Source organism: Halyomorpha halys, unplaced genomic scaffold, assembly GCF_000696795.3.
Source record: "Halyomorpha halys isolate HHAL.00 unplaced genomic scaffold, Hhal_1.1 Scaffold884.1, whole genome shotgun sequence".
Classification (NCBI taxonomy): domain Eukaryota; kingdom Metazoa; phylum Arthropoda; class Insecta; order Hemiptera; family Pentatomidae; genus Halyomorpha; species Halyomorpha halys.
Window position 1 is genome coordinate 276,110 of NW_027114745.1, and position 11,005 is coordinate 287,114.

Consider the following 11,005-nt stretch of genomic DNA (forward strand, 5'->3'; position numbering starts at 1 on the left):
AAGGTAAAAGAATGAAATATTTCTTCATCTATCATGAGTTTTTCCATTTAAAATGTTAAACTAAAGATTATTAATACCCCTTATGTAGGTTTCTATTCGCAGGTATCGATATATTCAACCGCCCACAGCCACCGAAATAGCCTTACCATCGATTATAAACAAGTAGTCTGTTTATTGTTAAGACCGATCTCACCTATTAGTAGCAAGGCTGATTCTCTATTTGTGTATTAATACGCAGATCGACTAGTGCTGAAGATAGTTCTAACATTTTTTCATTAGTTGAAAGATAAAAGTTTGTTGCGAAGCGCGCATCTAACATACTTTCACGTATCACCCTATATACGACTCAAAGTATTGTTCAGATTGGCATGCTCCATCAATTTTTGAGATTTAAAAAAAAAAATCCAAAGTCCAAGGAAGGCGAAAATGTAAACAAATAATTTTACTACTGTTGTAAAATTTATTTTTTAGATTTTCTTAAAGTGATAGCAGCAAATATAAATTTTGGACCTAAAAAGAATACGACATTTAAATGAAGATAAAAAAGTCATAATGCCTCTGTTTTCCGGTAATTTTTCTTCTTTGTTATTCATGAAACTATTTAATATTTTTAATTTATCCAAAGAGACTTACTTGGAATCCACACACAAGACTGAAACGACAAGAAACTGCTCGTAGATTCCGATTGCTACAACACTTAATTGACAAACCCTCTAAACTTCCCATTCACTACAAAAAATTAGTATACACTACGATAATCAGACCAATTTGTACATATGGAATTGAGCTATGGGGCTCCACCAAACCATCAAATTCTTCCCGCATCCAATTCTTACAATCCAAAATCCTTGATGCTCTATATTACGCTACAAATAAACTCATTCACAAAATTAAACTTATTTTTGGGGACGATTTAAAAAAAAAAATTAAGTCATTTAAGCCTGGTCAGGCTATGTCAATGAGTTTATTACCTAGTTGATATTAAAGGCCATTAAATTCTACTTGGTGATAATAATGATATATAGATGAAGAAGTAGAATTTGTAATTAATCGATTATATGCCTAACCTGAGTACAAGGAAGGTTAAAAATATTCTGTGATAAATTAGTGATAATAGTTTTAGGTTAGTCTGTAATTAAAAGTTTTAAAATTTTATGAAAAATTTTCTGTCTAAAATGGCTTGAGAAAGGGCGATCCTTTGACCTCTTCTCTTCTTTATTAATGATGACTATTTATGATCGACTGTCTCAACATTTAGCATATGCAGATGATGTAGTCATTGCCACAAGATCCCGAGCAGCATTAGAAGGAACATTCCAAGAATTCGAAGAAACAGCATACGAATCGGGCCTTAAGATGAATGAAGACAAGCCATTGTACATGAAAAATTCAAGAAAGGATAAGGAAGAGAATAGCAAAATGACGTTCGGAGACCACAGCTTCAGTTCTTTGAACCAGTTTGAGTACCTGGGAAGCCTGGTTACAGATGATAACAAAGAAGAGGATAGCAGCAGGAAGTACATGTTAATTCTCACTGCAAAAAGTATTTAAGTTTAGGCTCAATAAATCCCACCAAATCACATTTACCCTTCGTCGTAAACCTTCGTCTTGCTCCACAGTATCTTTTAATAATACCCCACTTATTTCTGTTGAGCAGATCCGTTACTTAGGACTAAATCTGGACAAATACTGACATGGAATCCTCATACAAGACTGAAAAGACAGGAAACTGCTCGTCGATTCCGACTATTACGACATTTACTAGACAAACGGTCCAAACTTCCAATCCATTACAAAAGACTGATCTACATGACTGTTATAAGGGCTATCTGGACACACGGAATTGAGCTATAGGGCTCCACTAAACCATCTAATTCCTCTCGAATCCAATCCTTACAGTCCAAAATCCTTCGTAAAATCCTTAATGCTCCTTACTTTGTCACAAATCAAATCATCCATCAGGACCTCAATGTCCCCTATGTTGCCGATTTGGCCAGAACCAGATACCAATCCTTCCATGATAAACTTCCCAACCACCCAAACCAACTCGTTTCTTACCTGGCTTCTCCTTCACTACCTAATAATCTTCCTAGGCGTCTGAATAGAAGATGGCCTCGAGATTTTCTCTTGTAGATGTGTTTTTGAATTCTATCAATGGGTAGATTCTCCACATGTTTGTATCATGTCATAATATCACTTACAGCAAATTTACTTGATGTATATATATGTATACAGTTGTAAATATCAATAAATAAATTATTAAAAAAAAAAGATAAAAAAAATAAAGAAAAAAAAAGTTTAGGCTCTCTCTAAAAGATGAGAGTGGTCATTTACAAAACCATCGTAAGGCCAGTGGTGATCTCTGGGGGAAATACCTAGCCCTAGACAAGAAAAGAGGAACAGAAGCTCAACTCCTGGAAGAGAAAGGTATTGAGAACGCTGAGAGGATGCCCGATAAAAGGATACCCAGAAAGAAGGATTATGGCAAACCAGATGGAAAAAGGAAAAGAGGACGTCCCCCGGATCAGATGGTTGGACGAGGTAGGGGAGAGTTGATGCTTTTAAATGTTGAAAGATTGAAAGAGAATATCCTTCTATTTGTATATATTTTAAGAGATTTTTTTTTTATTCATTTATGTAATTTATTTTATTTTATTTTAGTATGTATGAGATCATTCATCACTATTACCTATTGCCCACAACTGTGTGGCAGAATGTAATAGAGAAATACTTTATTCATCTATGCTGCCCAAATATATCAGGTTGCTACATACACAGTATACTTATCAATCCGTAATGGGACATATATAAATTACATATATGTATAATAAAATAAAATAAAACATACATGGTATAATAAAATAATAAAAAACAGTTTTTTTTTCCCTACAGTTTCCTTTTATAATTAATTTCAGTTTATACGCCAAATACAAATATTTCAATTCATTCCTTTTTTTTTTCTTTCCCTTCAATTTCACCATTTCACAATTTTTAATTCACCCGATCAACAAATTTGCTCTCCCGAATTCCCCCTCTCAGATCCTCTTCAGTGACCCGCTAAACAAATTCAATATTAGACGGCAATGTGAGATCAGACCATTAAGTCACAGCAGTAGATCAGCTTACCAAGAACAAACAAACAAATACATTTTACGAGAACAAGACTAACCCATAAGTTCAAAGGAAAATATAATAAAATGCCGGTTACAAGAAACACTTGAATGGATAAATAAGTTTAAAAAAAAAAAAATAATAGTACTAATAAAATAAAATAAAATAATTTAATGAATAAATAAGTTAAAACACACAAATCGACAGGTCCACAAATTAAAATAAATAAATAAAACATTGAATAATCTCCGAGCTAATTCCCATGCAGGTGATGGTGTATGATCCCCAGGGAGTCCAAAAATTCGCTCTCCCGAATTCCCCCTCTCAGATCCTATTCAGTGACCCGCTAAACAAATTCACTAATAGACGGCAATGTGAGATCAGACCATTAAGTCACAGCAGTAGATCAGTTTACCAAAAACAAACAAACAAATACATTCTACGAGAAAAAGACTAACACATAGATTCAAAGGAAAATATAATAAAATGCCGGTTACAAGAAACACTTGAATGGATAAATAAGTTTTAAAAAATAAATAAATAATAGTACTAATAAAATAAAATAAAATAATTTAGAGAATAAATAAGTTAAAACACACAAATCGACAGGTCCACAAATTAAAATAAATAAATAAAACAATAAATAATCTCCGAGCTAATTCCCATTCAGGTGATGGTGTATGATCCCCAGGGAGTCCAAAATAATATTTTCCGCCAAGATCGCAATATCCCCGATGCTAACACCTAGGCCTTTTAAGAAGTTCCTTGTTCTATCTGGTATTGTTCCGCGAGATCCAAACAAACCAGAGGCCTCTCACGGTGAACTCTCTCTCTCCGAAGGTCTCGCGGAATTTTTCCTTTAGGAATTATTCCTTTTTTCATATATTTCCTTGTTTTCCCTTTCCACTCCACCTTCCTATTCGAGGTCATTCAAGTTCGGATCCAAGACCAGAGCCGTGCCTCCAATTTTTCTGGACTACCTCTCGAAGCAGGTGAAGTCTTTTCTTTCAAGGAACTTCATCAATTCTTCTTTGACCCTGTGGTGCCGGCGTGTTATAAGGAGCTTTTGGTGGGAGTTGTTGGGGCACTTTCCCAGCATATGAGCTGGTGTTTCAGACTCTCTGCCGCATTTGCGACAGAGGGACCCAACTTCTCATTGCTGTCCACTGGCTGCGGGGACTCCACTCGCACAGGGGTGCGTATAAATAAAAATAACTAAATAATAAAAAAAAAAAAAAGAAACAGCTAATGGAACAGTCTGATTGACAGTCATCATTAAAAGTAAGACTGACGTGACCGGTTCAGGAAGATTTTATCAGTCCAACTGAGGCTTACTTGTGAATGAGTCATAGAACATTAATGATATTATGCAATGTCTCTTTTGAATTATAATAAACAGAAAGCTTGTTTAGCCATTGTTTCGGCATTCGCCTGCAAAAATAAAGTCAAACAAACACTATGAATGGAGTAATCCAGCTTCAAATTTAAACGATCGGATTTCAAAATATTATATAACTATAAATTTGTTTGTTGAACTGGCGTTCTCCTAGAATTTTTATAATTTAATTTAATATATTTTTTTTTCTTTATTATAATTTTAAGGAAATGGACTCTTGCCAATGCTTTCAACTTGGCACTAGAAAAAGTGATTAGATGTTCTTCTAATTAATAAGTATATCCTACATTCTGTTTAATTACCTAATTAGTCAATATTCACATTAAAACCAAAATTAAAATCATTTATCACAGTCACTATTTGTTAAAACTGATAAAGTTTTAACAACTAATATTTGGGATATACTTATTAACAAAAAATATGTTGGAGTTGAGTTTAAAATCTTTTAGTCCAAAATAGTATTAAGTAGATTGTCCCTGAGGATGGCCGGATTGGCCGAAACGTCGGACTTTTAAGAAAAATAAAATTTGTTAAGACTAAAATGGATAGAAATTAAATTATTTATTTTAAAAAAAAATGAACCAGTCCCAATAAAGTGTTTAAGATTATAAATTAAATAATTAAGCATTTTTTTTTTTTGCACACAGCTTATGAAGCATGCCTTTTTATTATATGCAAATCGATAAGTCTCTTAATGAAGAATAAGAAAAAAAATTTACTGATTGTATTAAATAATTTTTTTTCAACATAGTGAGGCTTAAACTAAAGTAGGTCAATTTTTTTTTTTTTTGGAATGAACAAATCATATTCGTGTCGTCTGAAACTCTTAAATACTTTTTTTCAGAGAAGTTAAAAATTCTGAATTTTTTTAATATACTGAAGGAGAAGATTTTGGACTAAAAAAATTTTATTTTCCTTAAATTGAATTTGGTGAATGACACAAATGTTCATTGTTTAATTGTAATCATTTATTTCATATAATCAACTACAACGTTTCGGTTATATCCCCCATTTTCAGGTTGCTATAAAACCAAATTCCACAAACTTATGACAAGTGCTTACAACAATACTAATATATCATATATACATAAAAACTATTTACCTGATAACAATATTTTATATATAACGTATAATTATCTCCTATATTGTCATTACTGCTAATATTTAATAATATTATTGTCATTTAATGCATAAAAAACTTTTTTACTATTAACAGTTATACATTTTTAGGAGAATAATTACCTTCCTGAAGGTTATCTTTCATTATGATAACAACCATATAGACTATAAACACTTATCTCCTACCTCTATTTATTTTCCGATTTTTTTCTTCAAATATTCGTTGTAAAACGTTTCTTGAGATGCTAAAGAAGAATTTGAATTTTATTTCGCTCTTAAAATATCTTAGAAGGCACATATGTTACCACTAGTTAGATTTAATGACGATACAAGGGAGAAATATATTGAAATCAAATTGACAAAAAGTTCATTTCATTTTATATTTCCAGTTCTAATTTGTTAAATTAGATCCGCTTTGCGCCCTTCGGTGCAGTTTATAGAACCCTAAACCACTCCCAAGTTTGTGTAGATTGGTTGAGCCGTGTTGAAGTTATTTAGGTTTTTTACCATATATTTTTATTATATAATGTTATTTACTTACTATAAACGAAATACATATAATAAGAAATTAATTAAACCATTAATCCAATGTGTAATTAACTAAATGTATTAATTTATATCAAACTTTCAATTGTATTCAATTGATCTATCTACTATTCCTAAATCTGTAAATGCTTCATAAATATATATAGTAATACATTTTGTTGACAAATTGCCCTGCGTACCATGAGAACCGAATCCGATACATGCCAAAGCTAAGCGATATTAGCCGAAATAGTACAAGAGCCCAAGAGGAGAAAAAAGGCAGTTATCTCACCTCAATTTTTGATTACTTCAATGAAAGCTATGTATAATTACTATACTATTACTATACCTTAAAAAGTAGGAACAACACAAGAAAACCTAACAGAACTTCATTTCAAGAAAAGTAAATCTGCTAAAATATGAGCCCTAATAGAGTTATTTACGTTAAATATTTTTCGAGATATAGCTTTTTAAAAAGCAACATTTCACAAAAATGTTGTATGGGACGTACTGAAAGATCAGTAGTTAGTGAATTTATTTTGAAAATTGTATATCTCAAAAACCATTTGACGTACAGATGTCTATTAGCACTCAAATTAAAGCTAGTTTAATGAGCTATAAAGTAGTTTATGATGTTTATCTTCATAAGAGTAATAGTTTACATGAAATTTTCTACAATAAATTGATTTATAGTTATTCGGACAAATTTTCATTTGCCAAATTTATATTCATATGTGAATATCATAAAAACTACTACTCCTACGAAGATAAGTGTCATAAACTACTTTATAGTAAGTTAAATTTCCTTTATTTTGAGTGTTGGCAGATATATGTGCGTCTTATGGATCTAGAGATATATTTTTTCCAAAATCCAACATTTTATACGAACACCTAGAAATTAACATTTTGTGAGTTTAGTTATATAATGAAAACTACTATTCCTACGAAGGTAAAGGTCATAGACTTCTTTATATTCCATTAAACTAGCTTTAATTTGAGTGCTAATAGACATCTGTACGTCACATAATTCTTGAGATATAGATTTCTCAAAATAAATTAACTAACTACTAATCTTTCAGTAGATTTTTAAGAAATTTTGCTTTTTAAAAAGCTATATCTCGAGAACTATTGGACGTAAATAGCTCTTTTAGGGCTGAAAAGTCGGCAAGTTTACTCTTCTTTTAATAATGTTCTCTCAGATTTTCTAGTGTTGTTGGTAGTTTTTAAGATATAGAGCTCCGAATTAAAAATTAATGTTTTTTTATGGATTAGAAACAACCGCCATTTTTTATTCCCCCTACCTATACTTGGCAGACTCATCAATTTTGACTAGTAATTATACCTAGTTTTCATTAAAGAAATCAAAAATAGCCGTGAGATAACTGCCTTTTTTTCTTCACGGCTCTTGTACTAAAATCAGTTGTATGAATTTCTGTCTGTACCCTCAGCATTGGACGTTAAGCTGTTTTCATATATGATGTAACGCAAAACCTTTTTCTTAGAACTGGGCCCATTAGGAGGTATAGTTTCTGGTTCGTTTTGTTTTTTTATTTTTATATTATTAAATATGAAGTGACGTTTTTGTTTTACTATTTTATTCTAACAAATGTGGATAACCCAGCTTGGGTATATAGTTTATATAAACGATCTTTAACTCATCATTTTTGTAAAATTACTAAAATTGAATATATATTTCATATATTTCACAGGCTAACTCTATTTGTAAGGGAGTTGCCCCATAAATAAATAATTATTATTATTAATACAAATCAAACTATCATGTATAGTAATTCTTAGTTTTTATAACAAGTCGAATCAATTAATACTACTACTAAACAACAATGTTATAGATAAAGTTAAGTTGTAATGAAATGTACGAAATGAAAAATCTGCCGTACTTAGCAAACAATACTCATTAATTATTATTAAATAAATTAATAATCATTTACTAACGTAAAAATAAATAAAATTAAATTTATAGAACCACCCTATAACAATAAATAAAACTGTATGGTACCATGTCTGTTCAATCGATTACCAGAAGAACTAATAAATAAATCAACCACAAAAAAAAAAACAACTAAAAAAGAAATATTTGAATTGAGTACTTTCTTACTTCTATTATTCCCAATAATTTATTTTGATTCACCAAATGACAATATCTGCCAGTCGTTTTTCTTAACTCCACATAATTTATTTATTATATTAGAATCTGTATTAGCTATGTATTTGTGTGCTTAGGAATAGATATTATTGGATCGTTATTTCTGTATCATCTTGTTCGCTAATTGTAAATTTGCAGCTTTATTATTAACTTCAAAATCCTTTCCGTTATTTTTATTTTTATTATTATTTTTTTCTTTTTTTTTTAATAATTATGATTTTATTTTTATTTTTTACTTTATTTTCATTATAGTAATTGTTAATTAAAATATCGATTGTATCAAGTAGACTAATTCATATTGTACTTATCTAGCTTAAAAATTAGCCTCCACAATGCCCTAATAGTCTAAACTGTAATATTTACATTTTATTTATGTCTATCATTTTTATGTGTTATTTTGGCACCGACCGATAGATGCCATCTTGTCGGACCATATTGGATGTAATTTTTTAGAATAAAAAAAACAAATTCCCGCATGTGGATCAATGAGGAAATGTTCAGGGCTGAGGTTAAGTAAAAATATTAATTAAAAAATAGTTAGTATCAACAATTTATTAACAACTAACGTTTTGACCCACATTGCAAATCTTCATAAGGGTTGGAAGAAAAGGATATAGAGTAACTGAAGCTAATATAGGAATATAAAATGGATACATATCAATTATACTACATCAATATTGTGATTTTAATTATTAACTTTTTACTATTTCTGTTTTATATTTTATTTTATACATTGTATATATTTTCAATATAATATTTTTTGCATGTACATATATTGATGCTTATTAAAACAATGTAGCGCCAGGAGAAAAAAAAAAGTACATAATTTTAAGATAAAACATTTTACTTCACTACAGTTTTCTAGGTACAAGAATTTTTTGTAATTTTTTTTAAATATCACATTTTTTGTACATATATTTTTTTTTTTATACTTCATAACTTTATATTAATCTGTTTATCCATTTATTTCACTATTTTCTTTACTCGAGTTGTGTATATACTTGTAGTTAAAGGAGTAAATTTCTTTTACACTTCGTAATTTTATATTATTATGTGTGTCCATTTATTTCACTATATATATATTTTTTTTAAAGATTTTTTTTTGTATTTTCCATATATATGGGAGTGTGTAGCTCATTGGTAAGGCACTGTGCTACAAATTCCAAGGACCCGGGGTCGATTTCGGCTGTGGCAGATTATTATTTACAGTTTCACTGTAAGTCGCTCTGTGGGCTCACCCAGCCTCATAAAGTAGTTCCCCTAATTGGATAAAAATCTAGTAGTCGAATATGATTCTGACCAAATCACCTAATTGCACAACCGTTGGTCTTGTAACAGTACTTTCTTAATCTTAACGTGTTGTTGCGGTACAGATTAAATTTTTTAATTTTCCACGTATAAGAACCTTGTATGAACATGTGTCAATTTTAATCTAACAATGTAGTGTATGTGCATAATGTAATTAAAATATACGCCTTTTCTGTAGGGTTTACCTTATAGAAGCAATATAAATATATTTTTAAGCTCCTAATTATATACCACTAAATATAAATATATATGTCTATATCTATATGTATATATATCTTTTATATTCCTATATTTACTTCAAATAATCCGTTTCTTTTTCTCTTTCTCCTAAAGTTGGCTCGAAATAAATTTTAATTTGTTTACGTCCATAAAATAATACAGCGACAGTTGTTTAGAGAAATCAGTAACATAAAATTGCAAATGAATAGTTTATTAACCCTGCCATATCCAAAAATAATGTCTGACTTCAATTCCAACTGCCACCTATATATGTGAACGATTCTGGCTCCGATATCTGCCAGGTTTATTTTTCAACTAGCTGATTAATTTATTTCAACATAAGGTATTAATAGGTTTTGTACATTACATCACAAACAGGAACTTTTATATCCTTCTGAGACAGGTTATTTTTGTACTGTTGTTGATAAGAGAACAGGGGAGGAATTGTTTACAGAAAGTCGTCCTTCGTCGATCGACGTTGGAAGGCCCTGGATATTGGCAGGCGAGGATTGTAAGGAATGAGGATGAGGATTAGAGGATTGTTCTAAAGAGAGAAGAATGCTTACCTTGGTCAGCTACGGCTGCGGCGACCAGACTGAGCCAATGTTCGGCCCCCACCAGAACTCTCCACCTGACACCTCCATTCCGGACTATTTTAATATTTCGCCTTATTCAGGATATGCTCATTTTCGAATCTATACCTCTTTGTAAATGATCGATTCTTTATGAGTATCATGAGCAGTCGTTGTCTAGTGCGATAAACATGGTTGCTGGACGTAGAGAGTAGTGTTTACAGTATATTGTAATGTAGTCATACCAATTAGTCCATCTATTGATACTATTTTTTTTTCTTATTTATTTATTGAAATTTACAAGTATACTCCATAATAAAATAAGTAAATGCCTTAGGATAATAATAATGTATAGAGGTTTTGATGCATCTATTTGAGGTTTTTACCATATAGTCCGGACCTGACACCAAGCGATTATAGTATAGATCAAATAAAACTCAAATAGTAAATTGGTGTACTATTTTTATTTGAGCCAACGTTTCGCTCCATGTTGCAGGGCTTCGTCAGGGCTAAAAAAGATACAAACACTTGACATAAGTACAAAAAAAAATTAGTGGAAAATAACAAGGGTATACAATGAAACGTAAAATT

The 11,005-nt window shown here is 30.7% G+C and overlaps 1 protein-coding gene across 1 annotated transcript in view; it reads right to left on the reverse strand.

Moving 5' to 3' along the window:
- LOC106686823 (uncharacterized) overlaps nt 1–10,572 on the reverse strand; it is a 41,125-nt gene extending 30,553 nt beyond the window's left edge. The window contains exon 1 of the mRNA XM_014430373.2: nt 10,409–10,572. The gene's annotated coding sequence lies outside the window, so the exon portion shown is untranslated. The remainder of the gene's footprint in view (nt 1–10,408) is intronic.
- Nucleotides 10,573–11,005: the final 433 nt, after the last annotated feature.